This window comes from Macrosteles quadrilineatus, unplaced genomic scaffold (genome assembly GCF_028750875.1).
Source record: "Macrosteles quadrilineatus isolate MER2022 unplaced genomic scaffold, UCM_ALF_1.0 Scaffold_5__1_contigs__length_97177068, whole genome shotgun sequence".
NCBI classification, from domain to species: Eukaryota; Metazoa; Arthropoda; class Insecta; order Hemiptera; family Cicadellidae; genus Macrosteles; species Macrosteles quadrilineatus.
Genome location: NW_026542598.1, coordinates 25,307,123 through 25,313,267, shown reverse-complemented (window position 1 = coordinate 25,313,267; position 6,145 = coordinate 25,307,123).

Sequence of the window (6,145 nt, the reverse complement as noted above, 5' to 3'; positions counted from 1 at the left end):
TCTTGCATAACCTACTAGGCCTATAAACTCACGATTACCAGAGTTCTGTTCTACTGGCCATTTATCACTTAACATAAAATTTATTAACACTAAATAAACAGTTTGACGTTTCAGCTAACGTTACTATCCAATTTGTTACTAAGTTCTCTTGCTTCAAACCGTTCATCCCATAACATTCCATTGGAAATGTTAAAAACCAGTTGGGAAAGGTTCAATACAACTTAAAACATTCAACAATCATGTCTTCCCTGACGCAAAATATCTTTACAATTGACAAATTCCACTACTGAAGTAAGCTTTATTATACAGCTGGGTTAGTAAATCTTCTTCATAAGAAATACATTGGGATTTTCAGAGAATGTGGGGCAAAGCCTAGGGGGCATATTTACTATTGGTTTTACTAATTGGTGAAAGGGGGCGTCTACACAAAAATACTTAATTTTGACACATCGTTTGTAAAAACCTGTGAGTAGCGTTTCGTAGCAATCGCCTTCACATATTATATATAAGGATATTATTATATTACTAGGTGAAACCCGTCGAAATCGACGGTTACTTTCAAGGCTTACGCTAATTCTACTAACTGCGATAAATTGATTGAAATTATACATATTTTGAGAATTTAGTATTGTTTAAAGAGAAATAAGTGTAAAAACAATAATGATATTAATTGCGACAGTTTCCAAATATGGTTGATAATTCAATGAATAAAATATTTCCCATACCGTACGTCATCGGAGCTATTATTAGTATGTTATCTGGTATCTCTTCCTTTTTAAGAACCTTTAAATAATATTAAAATCGTATTGGTGGATCTTTTGTAGTTAAAGACTTCCGTGATTTCACCAGTGTAATGCAGATTAATGTATGATTTTATTTGAAAAAAAGCAAAAATTGTAAGAGTAACTGTGTGACGGCCTGGCATATTTGCCTCATTTTGTTGTAATTTGTTAACTTTGAGCTTAAGCTGATTGGCCTTACTCCCTAAACCTGGCCGTTGGCTATCACCGAATATTTGCTAGGTTGATGTGTCAACCGTATTTAGCAATATTGAATTTTATTTAACTTCACATAAGTCTCCAAGTGAACCTTAAAACTCATACTCCAATTCATTTCATTACTTTGTAACCCTACAATAATCCTAACCAGACGTCGTGGCTTGGCCGGATGTATCATGGAATGTGCTGACTCCGCGAGTGCACGCGGATTGTGGTAAACAACGTTACAATTCTAGCTTCATTCTCGCTACAATTAGTTTCATTAACGACCATTGTAATCGTTTGGCTGCAGCACCTGTCAAGCAAGTGTCCACGCGTTGAATTATGGGCTGAGCGCTCAGCGTGCGCTGATTGGCTGACGATGGTCATGTGACCACGCTGAGGCTCTCGCTCGGACGATGCTGAAGCAATTAGACCGCGCCGGAATGTAACGAACGACGGTAGGGTCCGCGCGGGCGGTCTCCCCTTTCATCTTACTCCTTTCTTCTATAAATCCGTGTACGTTTTTAAATTCATTATTGTAATTCGTATGTTATTCGGTTAGTCGCGGGTTGCTTTGTAAATTGTAATGTGTTATGTTTAGTCGATGAAATTGTTAAAGGTTAATTAATTTCTAAGTAATAAAGTGTTAGCTGATCCCTATTCGCTTGTTTTAATATTCGTTCTTCCTGCTCCCAACCGCTACGAAGACTAGAAGAGGGCCGCTGTGACAACTGGTGTCAGAAGTGGGATAAAGGCGGGATTATTTTAATTGGTTGTGGGGAAATACCGCTTGTCGTTAAAGTGATTGGAAAACGGAATTACGTTGTTGATGTGAGTATTTTGAATCACGTATTGAATATTTTGGTGTTAGGCCTACTGTTGCTGAATAATTAACAGGAGAAATTGAGAGAAAACAAATCGTTGTGAAACTTTTGAGATTGGCTTACTAACATGCATATTTGGCTAGTAGTAATTTACTAACCTAGGCCTAGTCTGTGGTTAACTTAAGTGGATTGAACTTGAAAGTGAGTTGGATGGTAAAGCCTGGGCGTTAATGGAGGAGCCAATAACTAAAATGGATTTTAAATGAAGTGCAACAAGTCATTGGACCCAATGGAGTTAAAATGTTTGGAAATTTTTAATTTATTGGTAACAGTGGTTTACTGAAAGTTTGTTTTACTGGATATAGTGACAGCATTACCTGCTTACTCCATTGATCTGGACAAAGGGCCCAACTCACTTGACAGTTCTGATAGCCTTAAGTATTATAAGAATTAGATTGGATTTTGTTATAATTGGACTTAGGAAATTTCCTGGAATCTTACCAGTGATATTGTGTAATCGTAAAATAATTTGGGGAAATAAATTATTTGATGTAGGCCTGCACTATCTATTGATTAGGGAAAGATGGATTAATGATATTCTTTGGAGATTTTTGTTTAACTACTTTGAGAAACTGAGAAGGTTAAAGCGAGAATTAATATTATGTGATGCGTCGATGAAAGATTGCCTGGTTTCCATTATTTAGTCCTTGACTGAGTAGGCAATGGGGTCATGCGTTTCGTATTTGTTTTTTTAAATTACTGAGTAAAAAGTTGTATCTGGAAAAGTGTTGTGATTGGCGGGATTTTGTCCCTGCATCGGGATTTTTCGAACTGCGGCAGGGATGAAACGAGTTTTTATCCCTCCACAGGTGTTTGTATTCTTTTCGCGGGATAAAAACAAATTTTTCCCTGGAACGGGGATTTTTATAAAACTAGGTGGAAAGACTGACTGTTTGCGGTTCTTTTTAGTTCGAAAAGTCTTTAAAATGTGGGTCCCTAATGAAGGAATACTGTTTATTTAGTTTTTTTGTTTATTTTAATTTAGATTCAGGATAATTTAAGTCTGTTATGACTTAACGGTATTTTTGTTTTGTGTTTTTTTTACCAGTATCCTGCCCCCCCCCCCCCCCCCCGACTTTTCTCTACCACTTCCGCTATAATGAGACTTAGGTGGTGTAGAGAGCGTCGCAGTGCGATAGTGGTTCGCACTCTTCCTCTCTTGCATGAGGTGTTGTAGGCTCGTCGGTTCATCGTTTGCACGGTGTGTGCAGTTTTCTCCCTTGGAGTGTTCGATATCTGGTTTACTGGGTCTTACCTGGCGGGAGGTAGGGCGAAGACTGGGATGGAGGAGGAAGTTATTTTCTTTAATTACCTATTTTTTTTAAATATTAATTTTGTTGTCGTAATTGCTGTGAACTATGGGTAATGCTTTCGAAAATAATGGAAACAGGTAAATCTGACCTTTGGCTAGTTAAATGTGAATTTTGGTTTTCTTACATTTTACCGGAAAATGAGTTTTATGGGACGCGGCAGGAAATTACTTTGGAATTTTAGTATTCGAAACGTGTTTTGAGCCACTAACGTTAGCGTAGACAAGTGGCGAGGTAGGAAAATTTTTAAGACAGCCTACTGGGTAGCGTGTTGGGGCCGCGGTAGGCCAATGCACCTAACCCAGGGATAATGTGATACGTGATCAAGCAGGTGCTCCTTCGGACCCGGTAGGGGTCCAAGACCCTCTGATAGACGCGGGGATGTACAACCGCGAAGTGGGAATATTTTATTTGGTTTTTAAAATTATAAGTTTAGTGAACAAAGCGGGGCTAAGACTTTGTGTAGTGTAAACAGGAATTAAGTGACATGTCAATTTGTTCTTATGTTATTATGTTATCGGTTATGTGTGGTGGTTATTTTTTTTGTTAGGTCATTGGGTGTTTCAATGACGAAGGACCTGGGCGATTGTAATGTTATCGCGGAATACTAGGCTCCTATATTGGTTGTTGTAAAGAGTGCTCAACTTTTAGTTTAAAAACAAAAAAAATCTTTTAGCTCTTGACCCGTGCGTCTGGTATTTAATTAAATGCCTGAAATTAATGGATATTTCCACCTGTAGAGCTGGAATGGAGGAGCTACGAGAAGGTTCAAACAGCGCTGTTTCCCACTAACTTCCCTATACCCTTTTCCTAACCCACCCGAATAAATAGGCTGGATCGTAGACTCGTCCATACCAGTTAGTTTTGAAAGTTAAAATGGCAAATAATCAGTAATATGTTAAAGAATTTAACTGGCATAAGCCTGGAAAGGCCTTGTTTAGAGAATAGCCGGCTCTCTAACCCTGGCTGGTGAGCACTCCTAGAAACATTAAGTTTTCTGGTCTAAGTAACTACAGCGGTAGTTGGGTTGAAATGTTGTGTCGTGGGTTGTTTGTGTAGTTGTGTTTACTCTTATGTTAGTGAGTTGTATAAAGGTTAATGTAAAAATGGGACAAGTAGACTGGTCATGCACAGGGGTGGCTGAGTAATGGATCGACCCCAAGTGAAAGCTCGTGCGGCTTCTCCAGAGCGAGTGAGTAGCGTTCGAAATTTAAACCAAGGTGTTGAGCGCACACATTATGTTTGTGATTAAGTGGATATGAATGATAGCGTTCCGTACGCCTTACCTATGAATGATATAGTAAAATTAAAATTATGAGTTTAAAATTTGTTGACAGTCTGCTGGTCCGCGGTGTGTAATTAAATCGCTATGAAAGTGGTTTGCGGAAAGTGCAACCGTAAGTTTTTTTTTAAATTAGTTATATTTTTGTTTTGTGAATTGGGGCATTAATCCAATTTGAGTCATTGATGCTGTGTGCTAAGGTTAAATGTTTGATAAGGATAGGTACATGTAAGGTGTATGTTAAGTGTTAGGGATACATGTGGTATCACCGTTGGGAATAATAGGCGTTAGGTTGATTAATGTCGGGTCGTAAATTTAACGAGGCTTGATGAATTTTTCGTGAAATGTTTTCTTTGTTAAAGTTTAGTATGAGGGGTTAAGTTTTACTAAGCTATATTACCTTTTATGTTGTGGTATCTTGTAAATGTTAACTGTGAGTTCTTTTTGTTCAATACGGTAATTGATCCAGGTGACTTGTTTTGTATTTAGTGCAATAAGTGTTTTTTTTTTGGGTTACCGTTGTCCTGATTGATGGTCAAGTGGACCATGTAGTTAAGTTTTTTTTCTTTGTAGTAATTTACTTAAGTAATCTTTGTAAATTCGGAGGGACTATTAATCGTAATGTGTTGGAAAAATTGTTTAGTAACTTTTGTTATTGTATTCGAAGAAAAGAGTAAGAGACGTATTATCAAAATTCGAGGGGGGTTTAAAATTTTTGGGAATAGATAAAGTTTAAATCCGCCCAAGCCACATGACAGATACCTTCCAAAAACCCTTCCAAATCTTGACATAACTTGGAGACAGAGAAAGCTACGTCGACAGAATTTGTACAATGTACTTCAGTAGATTGAAGCTGCGGCAGAGGGCCCAGTTGGAAGGGCAGACTGCATGCCGAGGACGGCATGAACTTGAGGTGGGGGGAGTGTGACGGCCTGGCATATTTGCCTCATTTTGTTGTAATTTGTTAACTTTGAGCTTAAGCTGATTGGCCTTACTCCCTAAACCTGGCCGTTGGCTATCACCGAATATTTGCTAGGTTGATGTGTCAACCGTATTTAGCAATATTGAATTTTATTTAACTTCACATAAGTCTCCAAGTGAACCTTAAAACTCATACTCCAATTCATTTCATTACTTTGTAACCCTACAATAATCCTAACCAGACGTCGTGGCTTGGCCGGATGTATCATGGAATGTGCTGACTCCGCGAGTGCACGCGGATTGTGGTAAACAACGTTACAATTCTAGCTTCATTCACGCTACAATTAGTTTCATTAACGACCATTGTAATCGTTTGGCTGCAGCACCTGTCAAGCAAGTGTCCACGCGTTGAATTATGGGCTGAGCGCTCAGCGTGCGCTGATTGGCTGACGATGGTCATGTGACCACGCTGAGGCTCTCGCTCGGACGATGCTGAAGCAATTAGACCGCGCCGGAATGTAACGAACGACGGTAGGGTCCGCGCGGGCTGTCTCCCCTTTCATCTTACTCCTTTCTTCTATAAATCCGTGTACGTTTTTAAATTCATTATTGTAATTCGTATGTTATTCGGTTAGTCGCGGGTTGCTTTGTAAATTGTAATGTGTTATGTTTAGTCGATGAAATTGTTAAAGGTTAATTAATTTCTAAGTAATAAAGTGTTAGCTGATCCCTATTCGCTTGTTTTAATATTCGTTCTTCCTGCTCCCA